Below are 16,103 nucleotides of genomic sequence, written 5' to 3' on the forward strand. Positions count from 1 at the left end.
AACCTCTGTCTATAACATGTCGGGAAATTTTGACTCTTCAGTGGAATATAAAACTCTGGGCTTCTCTGGTACTCAGATGGTAAAGAATCTGCCTGCAATGCAGGAGACTCAGGTTTGATCCCTGGTGAGGAAGATCGGCCTGGAGAAGGGAATGGCTGCCCACTCCAGTATTCTTGCCTGGAGAATTCCATGGACAGAGGAGCCTGGCAGACATAATTGGATTGATAAGGCTGTGAAACCTCTGTGTAGACAATAAGGAAGGAATTGTGACTTTTCAATATAATATAAAACTCTAAATGCTTAGCATTTTGAAAAGTGGTAGTTATGGCTGTCTATATTTCATATGGAAAATTTCTTCTATCAAATAATAATCAGTTACCAATGAGTTTATATTAATTAGCTACCATAATCCTCTCTGTAGATTTGCCACAGAAAACCATTCAAACAACACACTAGCTCAGGGTCCTCAATGTCAGCCCTATGGACATTTGGGGGCAGGTAATTCTTTGTTGTACATTGTAGGAGGATAGCAGCAGCACCTTTGGCCTCTACCCTCTAGACGCCAGTATGGCGTCTACATCTTTGGCCTCTACCTCTAGTACTTTCCAGTACAGTAAGAGAAGCAAAAATGTACCCAGAAATTTCCAAATATTTTAGGAAGTACAAAACACCTTGGGGGAGGACGACTGTGTCTGGATTAATCATGAATTGAAATGAGCTTAGGGAGGGAGTCTTCAGCATGTGTACTCACTGGAAGCTATTTTTCTTATAAGTGTAATTTATAGTTACTAAATATATCTTTTTACATTAGAAATCTCTTTTCTAATTAACCACAATGTTAATTAAATCCCTTCAGATAATCTGAGTGATAGTTCCTAAATTTCTTTTTTTTTTTTAATTATTTATTTTTTTTTGGAGGCTGCTTACTTTACAATATTATATTGGTTTTTGTCATACATTGACATGAATCGGCATGAGTGTACATATGTTCCCCATCCTGAACACCCACTCCCACCACCCCCATCCCATCCCTCTGGGTCATCCCAGTGCACCAGCCCCAAGCAACTTGGATCATTCATCGAACTGGGCTGGCAGTCTGTTTACATATGATAATATACATGTTTAATGCCATTCTCCCAAAAACATCGCACCCCGCCCCTCCCACAGAGTCAAAAGACTGTTCTATACATCTATGTCTCTTTTGCCATCTCGCATACGTGGTTAATAATACGTCTTTCTAAATTCCATATATATGTGTAGTACACTGTATTGGGTTTTTTTTTTTGGCTTTCACTCTGTATAAGGCTCCAGTTCATCCACCTCATTAGAACTGATTCAAATGTATTCTTTTAATGGCTGAGTAACATTCCATTGTATATACGTACCATAGCTTTCTTATCATTCATTCTGCTGATGACATCTAGGTGGCTTCCATGTCCTGGCTATTATAAACAGTGCTGCGATGAACATTGGGGTACACGTGTCTCTTTCGATTCTGGTTTCCTCAGGGTGTATGTCCAGCAGTGGGATTGCTGGGTCATATGGCAGTTCTATTTCCAGTTTTTTAAGGAATCTCCACACTGTTCTCCATAGTGGCTGTACTAGTTTGCATTCCCACCAACAGTGTAAGAGGGTTCCCTTTTCTCCACACCCTCTCCAGCATTTATTGCTTGTAGACTTTTGGATCACAGCCATTCTGACTGGCGTGAAATGGTTCCTCATAGTGGTTTTGATTTGCATTTCTCTGATAATGAGTGATGTTGAGCATCTTTTCATGTGTTTGTTAGCCATCTGTATGTCTTCTTTGGAGAAATGTCTGTTTAGTTTTTGTCCCATTTTTTGATTGGGTTGTTTATTTTTCTGAAATTGAGCTGCAGGAGTTGCTTGTATATTTTTGAGATTAATTCTTTGTCAGTTGCTTCGTCTGCTATTATTTTCTCCCATTCTGAAGGCTGTCTTTTCACCTTGCTTACAGTTTCCTTTGTTGTGCAAAAGCTTTTAATTTTAATTAGGTCCCATTTGTTTATTTTTGCTTTTATTTCCATTACTCTGGGAGGTGGGTCATAGAGGATCCTGCTGTGATTTATGTCGGAGAGTGTTTTGCCTATGTTTTCCTCTAGTAGTTTTATAGTTTCTGGCTTTACGTTTAGATCTTTAATCCATTTTGAGTTTGTTTTTGTATATGATGTTAGAAAAGTGTTCCAGTTTCATTTTTTTACAAGTCGTTGACCAGTTTTCCCAGCACCACTTGTTAAAGAGATTGTCTTTTCTCCATTGTATATTCTTGCCTCCTTTGTCGAAGATAAGGTGTCCATGGGTGTGTGGATTTATCTCTGGGCTTCCTATTTTGTTCCATTGATCTGTATTTCTGTTTTTGTGCCAGTACCATACTGTCTTGATGACTGTGGCTTTGTAGTAGAGCCTGTAGTAGAGGTTTTTTGTATTTTCATACAAATTGTGAAATTATTTGTTCTGGTCCAGTGTTCTTGCCTGGAGAATCCCAGGGATGGGAGAGCCTGGTGGGCTGCCGTCTGTGGGGTCACACAGAGTCGGACACGACTGAAGCGACTTAGCAGCAGCAGCAGCAGTTCTATGAAAATACCGCTGGTAGCTTGATTGGGATTGCATTGAATCTAGAGATTGCTTTGGGTAATATACTCATCTTCACTATAATTGATTCTTTCCAATTCATGACCATGGTAGATTTCTCTATTAGTGTCCTCTTTGATTTTCTTTCACCCAGTGTTTTATAGTTTTTCTATGCATAGGTCTTTTTTGTTTCTTTAGGTAGATATATCCCTTAGTATTTTATTCGTTTTGTTGCACTGGTGAAATGGAATTGTTTCCATAATTTCTCTTTTTGTTTTCCTCATTGTTTAGTGTATAGGAATGCAAGGGATTTCTGTGTGTTGATTTTATATCCTCCTGCAACTTTTAACTATATTCATTAATTAGCTCTAGTAATTTTCTGGTGGAGTCTTTAGGGTTTCTATGTATAGGATCATGTCATCTGCAAACAGTGAGAATTTTACTTCTTTTCCAATCTGGATTCCTTTTATTTCTTTTTTCTGCTCTGATTGCTGTGGCGAAAACTTCCAAAACTATATTGAATAGTAGTGGTGAGAGTGGGCAGCCTTGACTTGTTCCTGACATTAGGGGAAATGCTTTCAATTTTTCAACTGAGGATAATTTTGCTGTGGGTTTGTCATATATACTTTTATTATGTTGAGAATTCAGCGCTGTGAAGCTGTCTGGTCTTGGGCTTTTGTTTGCTGGAAGATTTCTGATTACAGTTTCCATTTCCGTCCTTGTGATGGGTCTGTTAAGATTTTCCATTTCTTCCTGGTTCAGTTTTGGAAAGTTGTACCTTTCTAATAAGAGTTTGTCCATTTCTTCCAAGTTGTCCATTTTATTGGCATATAGTTGCTGATAGCAGTCTTTTATGATCCTTTGTATTTCTGTGTTGTCTGTTGTGATCTCTCCATTTTCATTTCTAATTTTTTTGATTTGATTTTTCTCTCTTTGTTTCTTGATGAGTCTGGCTAATGGTTTGTCAATTTTATTTAACTTCTCAAAGTACCAGCTTTTGGCTTTGTTGATTTTTGCTATGGTCTCTTGTTTCTTTTGCATTTATTTCTGCCCTAATTTTTAAGATTTCTTTCCTTCTACTAACCCTGGGGTTCTTCATTTCTTCCTTTTCTTTTGTTAGTGCTTTAGGTGTAGAGTTAGGCTATTTATTTGACTTTTTTTTTTTGTTTTTGGAGGTAAGTCTGTATTGCTGTGAACCTTCCCCTTAGCACTGCTTTTACAGTGTCCCATAGGTTTTGGGTTGTTGTGTTTTCATTTTCATTCGTTTCTATGCATATTTTGATTTCTTTTTTTGATTTCTTCTGTGATTTTGTTTTTCAGCAGCGTGTTGTTCAACCTCCATATGTTTGAATTTTTAGTAGTTTTCCTCATGTAATTGACATCTAATCTTACTGCATTGTGGTCAGAAAAGATGCTTGGAATGATTTCAGTTTTTTTGAATTTACCAAGGCTAGATTTATGGCCCTATCATGGAGAGGTTCCATGTGCACTTGAGAAAAAGGTGAAATTCATTTTTTGGGGTGAAATGTCCTATAGATATCAATTAAGTCTAACTCGTCTCTTGTATCATTTAAAGTTTGTGTTTCCTTGTTAATTTTCTTTATTTGATCTATTGATAGGTGTGAGTGGAGTATTAAAGTCTCTCACTATTATTGTGGTATTATTAATTTCCCCTTTCATACTTGTTAGCATTTGTCTTGGGTGCATATATATTTATGTAAATCTTCTTTATTGATCCTTTGATCATTATGTAGTGTCCTTCTTTATCTCTTTTCACAGCCTTTGTTTTAAAGTCTTTTTATCTGATATGAGTATTTCTACTACTGCCTTCTTTTTGGTCTCTATTTGCGTGGAATATTTTTTTCCACTTCACTTTCAGTCTGTATGTGTCTCTTGTTTTGAGGTGGGTCTCTTGTAGGCAACATATATAGGGGTCTGTTTTTTTATCCATACAGCCAGGCTTTTGTCTTTTGGTTGGGGCATTCAACCCATTTACATTAAGGTAATTATTGAATAAGTATGATCCCATTGCCGTTTTACTTTATTGTTTTGGGTTCAAGTTTATATACCCTTTCTGTGTTTCCTGTCAAGAGAAGATCCTTTAGCATTTGTTGGAGAGCTGGTTTGATGGTGCTGAATTCTCTCAGCTTTTGCTTGTCTGTAAAGCTTTTGATTTCTCCTTCATATTTGAATGAGATCCTTGCTGGGTACAGTAATCTGGGCTGTAGGTTCTTTTCTTTCATCACTTAAGTATGTCCTGCCATTCCCTCCTGGCCTGAAGAGTTTCTATTGAAAGATCAGCTGTTATCCTTATGCGAATCCCCTTGTATGTTATTTGTTGTTTTTCCTCTTGCTGCTTTTAATGTTGTTCTTTGTGTTTGATCTTGTTAATTTGATTAATATGGGTCTTGGGGTGTTTCACCTTGGGTTTATCCTGTTTGGGACTCTCTGGGTTTCTTGGACTCGGGTGACTATTTCCTTTCCCATTTTAGGGAAGTTTTCAACTATTATCTCCTCAAGTATTTTCTCATGGCCTTTCTTTTTGTCTTCTTCTTCTGGGACTTCCTATGATTCGAATGTTGTGTCATTTAACATTGTCCCAGAGGTCTCTGAGGTTGTTCTTGTTTCTTTTAATTTCTTTTTTCTTTTTTCCTCTCTGTTTCATTTATTTCTACTATTCTGTCTTCTACCCTCACTAATCCTATCTTCTGCCTCTATTATTCTACTGTTGGTTCCCTCCAGAGTGTTTTTTATCTCATCTATTGCATTATTCATTATATATTGACTCTTTTTTATTTCTTCTAGGTCCTTGTTAAACTTTCTTGCATCTTCTCTATCCTGTCTCCAAGCTATTTATCTGTAACTCCATTTTGTTTTCAGATTTTGGATCATTTTCACTATCATTATTTGGAATTTTTTATCAGGTTAGATCCATTGTCTTCCTCTTTTGTTTGTTTGGTGGGCATTTATCCTGTTCCTTTACATGCTGGGTATTTCTCTGCCTTTTCACTCTTATTTATATTGCTGTGTTTGGGATGGCCTTTCCGTATTCTGGCAGTTTGTGGTTCCTCTTTATTGCGGAGGCTCCTAGCTGTGGGTGGGGTTGGACCTGTGGCTTGTCAAAGTTCCTGGTTAGGGAAGCTTGTATCTGTGTTCTTGTGGGTGGAGCTGGATTTCTTCTCTCTGGAGTGCACTGTAGTGTCAAGTAATGAGTTTTGAGATGTCAGTGGGTTTTGTGTGACTTTGGGCAGCCTGTATATTGAAGCTCAGGGCTATGTTCCTGTGTTTTTGGAGAATTTGCGTGGTATGTCTTGCTCTGGAACTTGTTGGCCTGAGTGGTGCTTGGTTTCAGTGTAAGTATGGAGGCGTTTGATGAGCTTCTATCGATTAATGTTCCTGGAGTCAAGAGTTCTCTGGTGTCTCAGGATTTATGACTTAGCCTTCCTGCCTATGTTTTTCAGTCTTAAACTTACAGTAGCCCAAACTTCTCCTCATACAGCACTGATGATAAAAACATCCAGGTTAATGATTGAAAAAGTGTGCTCTTCTCCACAGTGAGGGACACCTGGAGAGGTACACAGAGTTACATGGGAAAGAGAGAGGGAGGAGGGGAGATAGAGGTGAGGAAAAGGAGGAGAATGAGGAGGAATCAAAAGGGTGAGAGCAAGCTAGCCAGTAATCATTTGGCCTGTGGTGCTCCTCACTAGTCTGATCCCTCAGAGATGTTCACAGAGTTACACCGAGAAGAGATAGGGAGGAAGGAGACGAGGTGGCCAGGAGGATAAAGGTGGGAATGCAAAGGAGAGAGACAGATCCAGCCAGTAATCAAGTTCCCTAGGTGTTCTCCACACCCTGAAACACACAAAAGAGATTCACAGAGTTTGGTAGAGAAGAGAAGAGAAGGGGGAGGTAGGAGATAGAGGCGACCTGTTGTGAGAAAAAGTAGAGTCCACAGAGGGAGAGAGCAGTCAAGCCGAGTATTCCTCGCTCTCAAGTTAAAATGGGTACTGAGATTGGGTTCTTAAAGGGTCCAAAATTGATAACAATACCAAAAAGCAAAGATTAAAAATCTAGAGTAGAGGTTATAGTCCTCAAAATACAATATTAAAGGAAAAAACAGTCACAAAAATTATAAAATATATATATATATATATATATGAAGTTTGCTTTAAAAATTGGGTCTTTTTTTTTGCAAAAGTAAGTAGTAGGTTATAAAAATGAAAATTAAAGGAGTAACTAAGGACTTAAAAAAATTTCAATTAACAAATGATAATAGTAAAATATATCTAGGACTTTCTCTGGTGTTGTTTGTGGACAGTGTGGGGGTCCATTTCATTTCCAGATAGTTCCTTGATCCGGCTTACACTTCTCAAATCTATAGGCCCCGTCCTATGTAGTCGGTGCTAACTGCAGGGTTTTAATCTACTGCACCTGTCACTTCCAAAGCAGTTCCCTCTGTTTATTTTAGCTTCTTCTGTTTGCTGGCCTCTTCAGTGTCTAATTTCCACCCTGACACAAGGGGCAGTGGTGGACACTCTTTTAGGCTCACTTGTTCAGTCGTGCTATGGGGGGGGAGGAACACTGCAGACAAATATCACTGGCGTCTGTGGGGAGTGCTCCCAGTGTCTCGGCCACACTGGGTTTGCCCCGGCTCACAGTGTGTGTGCTTTCCCAGTCTGCACTGCTCAGGCTCTAGGTTGCTCTGCCGGGAAATGTCTGAGGCAGGCCCTGGGTTGAGTGCACTTCCCAGGTCTAAGCCACTCAGTTCAGGTTCTCCGGTACTCCACAAAGGCGCAGACTTGAGTGGGCCTGCGTTTGTGCCCTTCCCTGGTCTGAGCAGCTCAGGTGACCAGGGGCTTGGCGAGTGCAGTTGCTGTCTTATCACCTTCCCTTTTCCTGCTGCTTGGTTTTCTGGGTGTAACCTGGTGTGCCTTCTCAGGTGTGCTTTGTGTCTCTTCTGGGGAGCTGATCTCTGGCTGCGACCCTCCTGGTGGATTGTCGACCATCCAGAATTCCAAGGAGTCTTGGTTAGCAACGAAGCCTGCTTGCAGTTTGGTAGATGATACCTCTCTGGGGCCGCGATTGCCCCCTTCCGGCTCTGGCTGCCCTCGCCTGCCTGTCTCCAGAGGGGGATGGGCCGGTCTGCAGCCAGCTAGCTCTGCTCAGTCCTTTGTCTGTGACCTGGGCCTGACGGTTGTCTTAGGTTAGGGCTTTTCGTGGGATAGCTATCCCAGGGTCTGGGTTGCTATCTCTAGTTAGTTCCCTCAGATTGCCCTCAGGGTATTCAGGCCCGGTCCTTACCCTAAGCAGCCCATGCCTCCCTGTCCAGTCCCGGCTTGCTAGCTTGCTAGTGGCTGATGCAAGTGTCTGCACTGCTTCTCCGCTGGCATTTAGCATGTAATCTGTGGGCTTTAATTATTTATTTGTTTTTCCTCCCGGTTATGTTGCTCTCTGAAATTCCAAGGCTCTCCACAGATTCGCCAGTGAGAGTGTTTCCTGGTGTTTGGAAACTTCTCTCTTTTAAAGACTCCCTTCCTGGGTTGGATCTCTTTTTATGTTTTTGTCTCTCTTTTTATGTTTTATATTTTTTCCTACCTCCTTTTGGAGACAATGGTCTGCCTTTCTGGGTGTCTGATGTCCTCTGCCAGCATTCAGAAGTTGTTTTGTGGAATTTGCTCAGCATTCAAATGTTTCTTTCAATGAATTTGTGGGGGAGAAAGTGGTCTCCCCGTCCTGTTACTCTGCTATCTTAGGACCGCCCCCCTAAATTTCATCTAAGGAAAAAGTTATTTTAAAGAGGGAACTCATTTAGTGCTAAACCCTATACCATGGAACCTGAGAACATATTGAAACATTACAGTTGGCAATTAATTGTAATTGGACAGTTGCTAATATTCTGGTAGATATTTTAAAATTAGATTTTCACCCTAATGCAATAAGCCATGGAAAGTGTGATATTACTTATCTACTCAATGAGAATGAAGCCAGAAATACAGTGGTCAAGCGTAAACTCTAGAGTCATTACAACCTGTGTTCAAATTTCTCCTAAATACTTATCAACTTTGACATTGCTTAATGTTTTCAGCCTTTTGTTTCTTCCCTTGTAAAATAACAATAATAACAATATTATCTCCTACATTGCTTTTGTAGTTTGGTAAAAATGAGCAATAAATTTTAGTGAAATTTTATATTTAACCCATTTGGTAATTAAATACTTATGTCAGAAAAAAAAATCATCAAAACTATGAAGATGTATTCATGTATTTTGAAAAAATGTGCCAGGAATGGAATAAATAAAAAGAAATATACTGTAGGTATATGCATTCTGTGTAGGAAAGGGGGTTTTACTTATACCCTGAAGAGTTGTTACCCTAGGTGGCACATTCTATCAGAAAATAACTAAACTCCGTACAGTCAAGAAAAGGCTAAAGTTGCACTCAAAAGTGCATGTGTTTCCTTATGAATTGGGAATATTTAAAGTTGCACACATGTGGATATTAGGGTGGATACATCATATTCAATAGAATAATGAATTGGTTTGCATCAAAATCACTATCTTTTAACAAAATCAAATTTCCACCATGACTAAATAAAATCCCTGCAGATGCTATGGAGTAATTAAGAGGAAACTCCATGAAAGTTCTTCTCATTACTTATACTATTAGTTATACTATAAGCATGTTAATTTAATTGAAAATTGTTAGGAATTTGAACAGCTCAAGTTATTTTGAAAGATGGATCTAAAGGGTCAGTAAAGTGATTTAAATTTCTTATTAATGTAAATCATTTTATTTATGCTGATATATTTGAAATATGTTATTTTACTAAGGTTTAAAGAGAATGACGGCTATAAGTAATCAAGTGAAAACAAGAATGACTTGCCTGACACTAAATCAGTAAAAATAAATAGAGGTATTCACCTCCATGAATCCTCAAGGCAAGGGGCAGAAATAATTTATGGTGCAGAAGCTCTGATGAGCCCATCCACCCTCTCTGTGCCCTGAGCTTTTAGGTCACTAAAACTTATTAAAGAAGTTTCCATCAGCACACAAAGAAGTTTGCAAAAACTCAACTAACTATATGATAAAAGAAATATGAAAGGGACTCACTGGATCAATTGTGTTGACTATTATAAAGCTTGCATGGTGATTTAGTCTTGATAAAATGTATGAGGAATTTGGAAGAGTCTCTTTCCTTGCATATGAGCCTAAGTTAGCCTTAGAAATAGCCAAGCTGAAGGAATAATAGGAGGTATTTTAAAGATGATAAATTTATGAAAAGGTTTAAGTTTTTTTATGAGTATGTAACAGAATACCCACAAACCTAGAGTACAAAAGTAAATTTGGAGAAAAGCATCAACAGTTCATTGGAGAAAAACATCAACAGTTTATTGTTTCTCACTATTCTGTGGGTTTACTGGTTTCAGCCAAGTGGGTCTGCTCCACATGGCATTGGCAGGGGTCATTCACTTGACTTCCTCATTAAGATGGGCTGGAGATTCCAGGAAGGCTATATTCACAGTTTGGTTTGTTGTTTCTACTTCATGTGACCTCTCATACATATGTAGACCTCTTATAGGCCAGGCACAGAACTGGTAAAATGTTAGCTCTGCCATGTTCTGATAACCAGAGCAACCACAGGTCTTGTTTGGATTTAAGGGAAAATGTATGGATTTTATATCTTGAAGGATTAAACAACCTACATACTTAGGGAGAGAAAAAGATTAATTTTGTCCATCTTTGGAAACTATCTGCTACAAGTAGTGATTATTGTTCAGTTGCTAAGTTGTGTCAGACTCCTTTGTGATCACATGGACAGAAGCATACCAGGCCTCTCTGTCTTCCACTATCCTCCCAGAGTTTGCTCAAATTCATATCCATTGAGTTGGTGATGCTATTAACCATCTCATCCTCTGCCACCCACTTCTCCTTTTGCCTTCAATCTTTCCCAGCACCAGGATCTTTTCCAAATACTGGTAGTGCACTATAGATCTAAAAAAATCAAGCACAAACTTCTATTTTAAAATCAGTTTGTCTTAAGTAAAATAGAGTAAATATGTAATAGTGGCTAACATATGAGAGGTTACTTATATGCTTTTCAAAGATTATCTCATTTAATTCTTGGAACAACTCTTTTAAACAGTACTATTTGAGTGCCCATCTTGAAGATGAAGAACTTGATAGAGAGGTTAAATAATTTATCAAATTGCATACTGATAAATCACTTTTCACTTTCATGCATTGGAGAAGAAAATGGCAACCCACTCCAGTGTTCTTGCCTGGAGAATCCCAGGGACGGGGGAGCCTGGTGGGCTGCCATCTATGGGGTCACACAGAATCGGACACGATTGAAGCGACTCAGCAGCAGCAGCAGCAGCAGCAAATGTAATATTATTCATATTCAGGGAGAATTAGAGTTGGGATTTTAAACTAAGTGGTTTGACTCTAGTGCCTGAAAGCCTAATGCTATGATAAAATGCTCAAACTTTATTTTCCCAAAATTCACACATTCAACAATATTTATTATGAATCTAATGATGTTCCAGATATTGTTCTGGTACTGGGGCTATATAGCAGTAGGGAAAATAAGGTTTCTACGTTCACGGAGTTGATGTTCAAATGGGAGGAAACAACCAAAGCAAGAATACTTAATGTGGTTTTGTGGTACAGATTGCTACAAAGAAAGCTTCAAGTGTGGTTGGGGATGGAGAGTGAGTTGTCAGACAAGGTCTTAGTGACTTTGTAGTTGTTCAGTCATTCAGTCATGCCCAACTCTTTCTGACCCCATGGACTGTGGTACATCAGGCTTCCCTCTCTTTCACCATCTTCTGGAGCTTGCTCAAACTCGTGTCCTTTGAGTCAGTGATGCCACCAACCATTTTGTCCTCTGTTGTCCCCTTGTCCTTCCGCCTTCAGTCTTTCCCAGCATCAGGGTCTTTTCTAATGAGTTGTCTCTTTGTATCAGGTGGCCAAACTGTTTGAGCTTCACTTCAGCATCAGTCCTTCCAACGAACATTCAGGATTGATTTCCTTTAGGATTGACTGGTTTGATCTCTTTGCAGTCCAAGGGACTCTCAAGAGTCTTCTCCAATACCACAGTTCAAAAGCATCAGTTCTTCGGCACTCAGCTTTCTTAAATAGTCCAACTCTCACATCCATACATGACTACTGGAAAAACCATAGCTTTGACTAGACGTCTAGAACCTCTGTTGGCAAAGTGATGTCTGCTTTTTAATATGCTATCTAGGTTTATCATAGCTTTCTTCAAAGGAGCAACTCTCTTAATTTTATGGCTGCAGTCACCATCTGCAGTGATTTTGGAGCCCAAGAATATAAAGTCTGTCACTGTTCCCATTGTTTCCCCATCTATTTCCCATGATGTAATGGGAATGGGTGACATGATCTTAGTTTTTTGAATGTTGAGTTTTAAGCCACCTTTTTCACTCTCTTCTTTCAACCTCATCAAGATGCTCTTATTCTTCTTCACTTTCTGCCATAATGGTGCTGTCTTCTGCATATCTGAGGATATGGATATTTCTCCCGGCAATCTTGATTCCAGCTTGTGCTTTATCCAGCCTGGCATTTTGCATGATGTACTCTGCATATAAGTTAAATAAGCAGGGTGACAATATACAGCCTTGATGTACTCCTTTCCCAATTTGGAACCAGTGGGTTGTTCCATGTTTGGTTCTAACTGTTGCTTCTTACCTGCATACAGGTTTCTCAGGAGGCAGGTAAGGTGGTCCAGTATTCCCATCTCTTGAAGAATTTTTCACAGTTTGTTGTGATCCACACAGTCTTGTCTTTTGTCTAAAAGACTTTAGCATAGTCAATAAAACAAAAGTAGATGTTCTTCTGGAATTTTCTTGCCTTTTGTATGATCCAAGGGATGTTGGCCATTTGATCTCTGGTTCCTCTACCTTTTCTAAATTCAGCTGGAACATCTGGAAGATCTTGGTATACATGCTGTTGAAGCCTAGCTTGAACAATTTTGAGCATTACTTTGCTCATATGTGAAATGAGTGTAATTGTGTGGTAGGTAGAACATTCTTTGGCATTGCCTTTCTTTGGGATTGCAATGAAAACAACTTTTCTAGTCCTGTGGCTACTGCTGATTTTTCCAAATTGGCTGGGATACTGAGTGCAGCACTTTCACAGCATCATCTTTTAGGATTTGAAATCGCTCAGCTGGAATTCCATCACCTCCACTAGTTTTATTCATGGTGGTCCTTCCTAAGGCCCACTTGACTTTGCACTCCAGGATGTCTGGCTCTAGGTGAGTGATCACACCATTGTGGTTATCTGGGTCATTAAGATCTTTTTGTTTAGTTCTTCTGTGTATTCTTTCGACCTTTTCTTAACTTCTGCTTCTGTTTGGTCCATACCATTTCTGTCCTTTATTGTGCCCATCTTTGTATGAAATGTTCCCTTGGTATCTCTATTTTTCTTGAAGAGATCTAGTCTTTCCCGTTCTATTGTTTTCTTCTATTCCTTTGCATTGATCACTTAGGAAGGCTTTCTTATCTCTCCTTGCTATCTTTTGGAACTCTGCATTCAAATAGGTATATCTTTCTTTTTCTCCTTTGCCTTTTGCTTCTTTTCTTTTCTCAGCTATTTGTAATTCCTCCACAGATAGCCATTTTGCCTTTTTGCATTGCTTTTTCTTGGGGATGGTTTTCATCACTGCCTTCTACAATGTTACAAACCTCAGTTCATAGTTCTTCAGGCACTCTGTCTGTCAGATCTAATCCCTTGAATCTTCCTGTCACTTACACTGTATAATCATAAGGGATTTGATTTAGGTCATACCTGAATGGCCTAGTGGTTTCTCCTACTTTCTTCTATTTAAGTCTGAATTTTGCCATTAGGAGTTCATGATCTGAGCTACAGTTAGCTCGAGGTCTTGTTTTTGCTGACTGTATGGCACTTCTCCATCTTCAGCTGCAAAGAATATAATCAATATATATGATTTTTATATATTATAATATATAATATTTTTATATAAATTAGATTATATATATTATATTATATATAATATATATAATATAACATTTTATATATTATATTATAATATATTATAATCAATATAATGATTTTAGTATTGACCATCTGGTGTTGTCCATGTGTAGAGTCATCTCTTGTATTGTTGGAAGAGAGTGTTTGCTCTGATCAGTGAGTTCTCTTGGCAAAACTCTTGTTAGCCTTTGCCCTGCTTCATTTTGTACTCCAAGGCCAATTTTGCCTGTTACTCCAGCTGTTTCTTGACTTCCTACTTTTGCATTCCAGTCCCCTATAATGAAAAGGACATCTTCTTTTGGTGTTAGTTCTAGAAGGTCTTGAATGTCTTCACAGAACCATTCAATTTCAGCTTCTTTTGCATTAGTGGTTGGGGCATAGACTTGGATTACTGTGATATTGAATGATTTGCCTTGGAAACAAAACAAAGATCATTCTGTTGTTTTTGAGATTGTACCAAAGTACTGCATTTTGGACTCTTTTGTTACTATGAGGGTTACTCCATTTCTTCTAAAGGATTCTTACCCACAGTAGTAGATATAATGGTCATCTGAATTAAATTCGCCCATTCCAGTCCATTTCACTTCACTGATTCTAAGATGTTGATGTTCACTCTTGCCATCTCTTTTTTGACCACTTCCAATTTACATTGATTCATGGACCTAACATTCCAGGTTCCTGTGCAATATTGTTCTTTATAGCATCGGGCTTTACTTTTACCACCAGACTCATTCATAATGGGGCTTTGTTTCTGATTTGGCTCAGACTCTTCATTCCTTCTGGAGCTGTTTCTCTGCTCTTCTCCAGTAGCATATTGGACACCTACCTACCTGGAATATTCACAGTCAGTGTCATATCTTTTTGCCTTTTCATACTGTTAATGGGATTCTCAAGGCAAGAATGGTGAAGTCGTTTGCCATTCCCTTCTCCAGTGAATGTTTTGTCAGAACTCTCCACCATGACCCTTCCGTCTTGGGTCTCCCCGCACGGCATGGCTCATTGTTTCACTGAGTTGGGCAAGGTTGTGGTCCATGTGATCACTTTGGTTAGTTTCCTGTGATTGTGGTTTTCATTCTGTCTGCTCCCTGATGGATGAGGATTAAGAGGCTTGTGCAACCTTCCTGATGGGAGGGACTGGCTGTGGGGAAAACTGGGTCTTCTTTTGTTGGCAATGCCAAGCTCAGTAAATCTTTAAAACAATTTTCTGCTGAAGGGTGGGGCTGTGTTCCCTCCCTGTAGTTTGGCCTGAGGCCAAACTATGGTAGGGAACCTCTTTCAAAAGGACTCAGGCCAGCAGGGACTTAGCAACTTTAGAAACAATAAAACAGCAGTTTTCCTCACTACCTAAACTTTAAGAGCAGTTTGGGCTATAAAGAACAGAATATAGGAGAAGTCTCAAATTATAGTTTTAATTATTTAATGACCCATTATACATTGCTTTATGTTTAATGATTTATTCACTGATTCAATAACATTATACATACAAATTAGAAACAGAGTTGAGTAAGACATGTCCTCAGACCTGAGGATTTTACAATCCAGTATTTTACCCAACCACATGATGATAATAATACAAACAGTGTTTGTTTCTATTTGCTACTGCTGCTGCTAAATCGCTTCAGTCATATCCGACTCTGTGCGACCCCATAAACGGCAGCCCACCAGGCTTCCCCGTCCCTGGGATTCTCCAGGCAAGAACACTGGCGTGGGTTTGCCATTTCCTTCTCCAATGCATGAAAATGAAAAGTCAAAGTGAAGTTGCTCAGTTGTGTCTGACCCTTAGCAACCCCATGGACTGCAGCCTACCAGGCTCCTCCGTCCATGGGAGTTTCCAGGCAAGAGTACTGGAGTGGGTTGCCATTTCCTTCCCCGTGTTTCTATTTAAGAATCCCTTAAATATTATAGATCTACTAAAGAAAATTAAGCACAAATCTCTTTTTAAAATTAGTTTATCCAAGTAAAATAAATAGGAATAGGTAAATAGGATTGGTAAAATGTGAGGGCTTCCTATTTGCTAAAAATAGTGATATGTATTTTACGTGTTTTATGTATGTTATCTTATTTTGTTCTCATGGCAGTCTAAGAGTTACTTTTATTTCTCATTTTACAAAGAAGGAAACTGTGGGTAAAGAAATTAAATACCTTTCTCAAGGTCATACAACTGGCAGTAGAGTTTGGATTTGAACCTGAATTCTTCTCAACTCATATTTTTAATTGCTGTGATGATGATCAAAGCTCAAATTATGGTCTACACATTAGAATCTTCAGAGTTTCTTGTTAAAAAAGTAGATTCTCAAGCTTTATCCCTGACCTATGACTCAGACTGCATGGAGTCCACTGAAATTCAGTGATTACTTGTTTGAGAATCACTTAATTTACTAAGCTGCCTCTCTTTCCACTAATGGAAACCCACTTCCAGTTGTATAAATGTAAAGCAGCATTTCTGTTGCAAATCTGTGGTGATAACAGCCTGGAAGATAATTTCCTCCAGAATATATT

Source organism: Bos indicus x Bos taurus, unplaced genomic scaffold, assembly GCF_003369695.1.
Source record: "Bos indicus x Bos taurus breed Angus x Brahman F1 hybrid unplaced genomic scaffold, Bos_hybrid_MaternalHap_v2.0 tig00000613_arrow_arrow_obj, whole genome shotgun sequence".
Classification (NCBI taxonomy): Eukaryota; Metazoa; Chordata; class Mammalia; order Artiodactyla; family Bovidae; genus Bos; species Bos indicus x Bos taurus.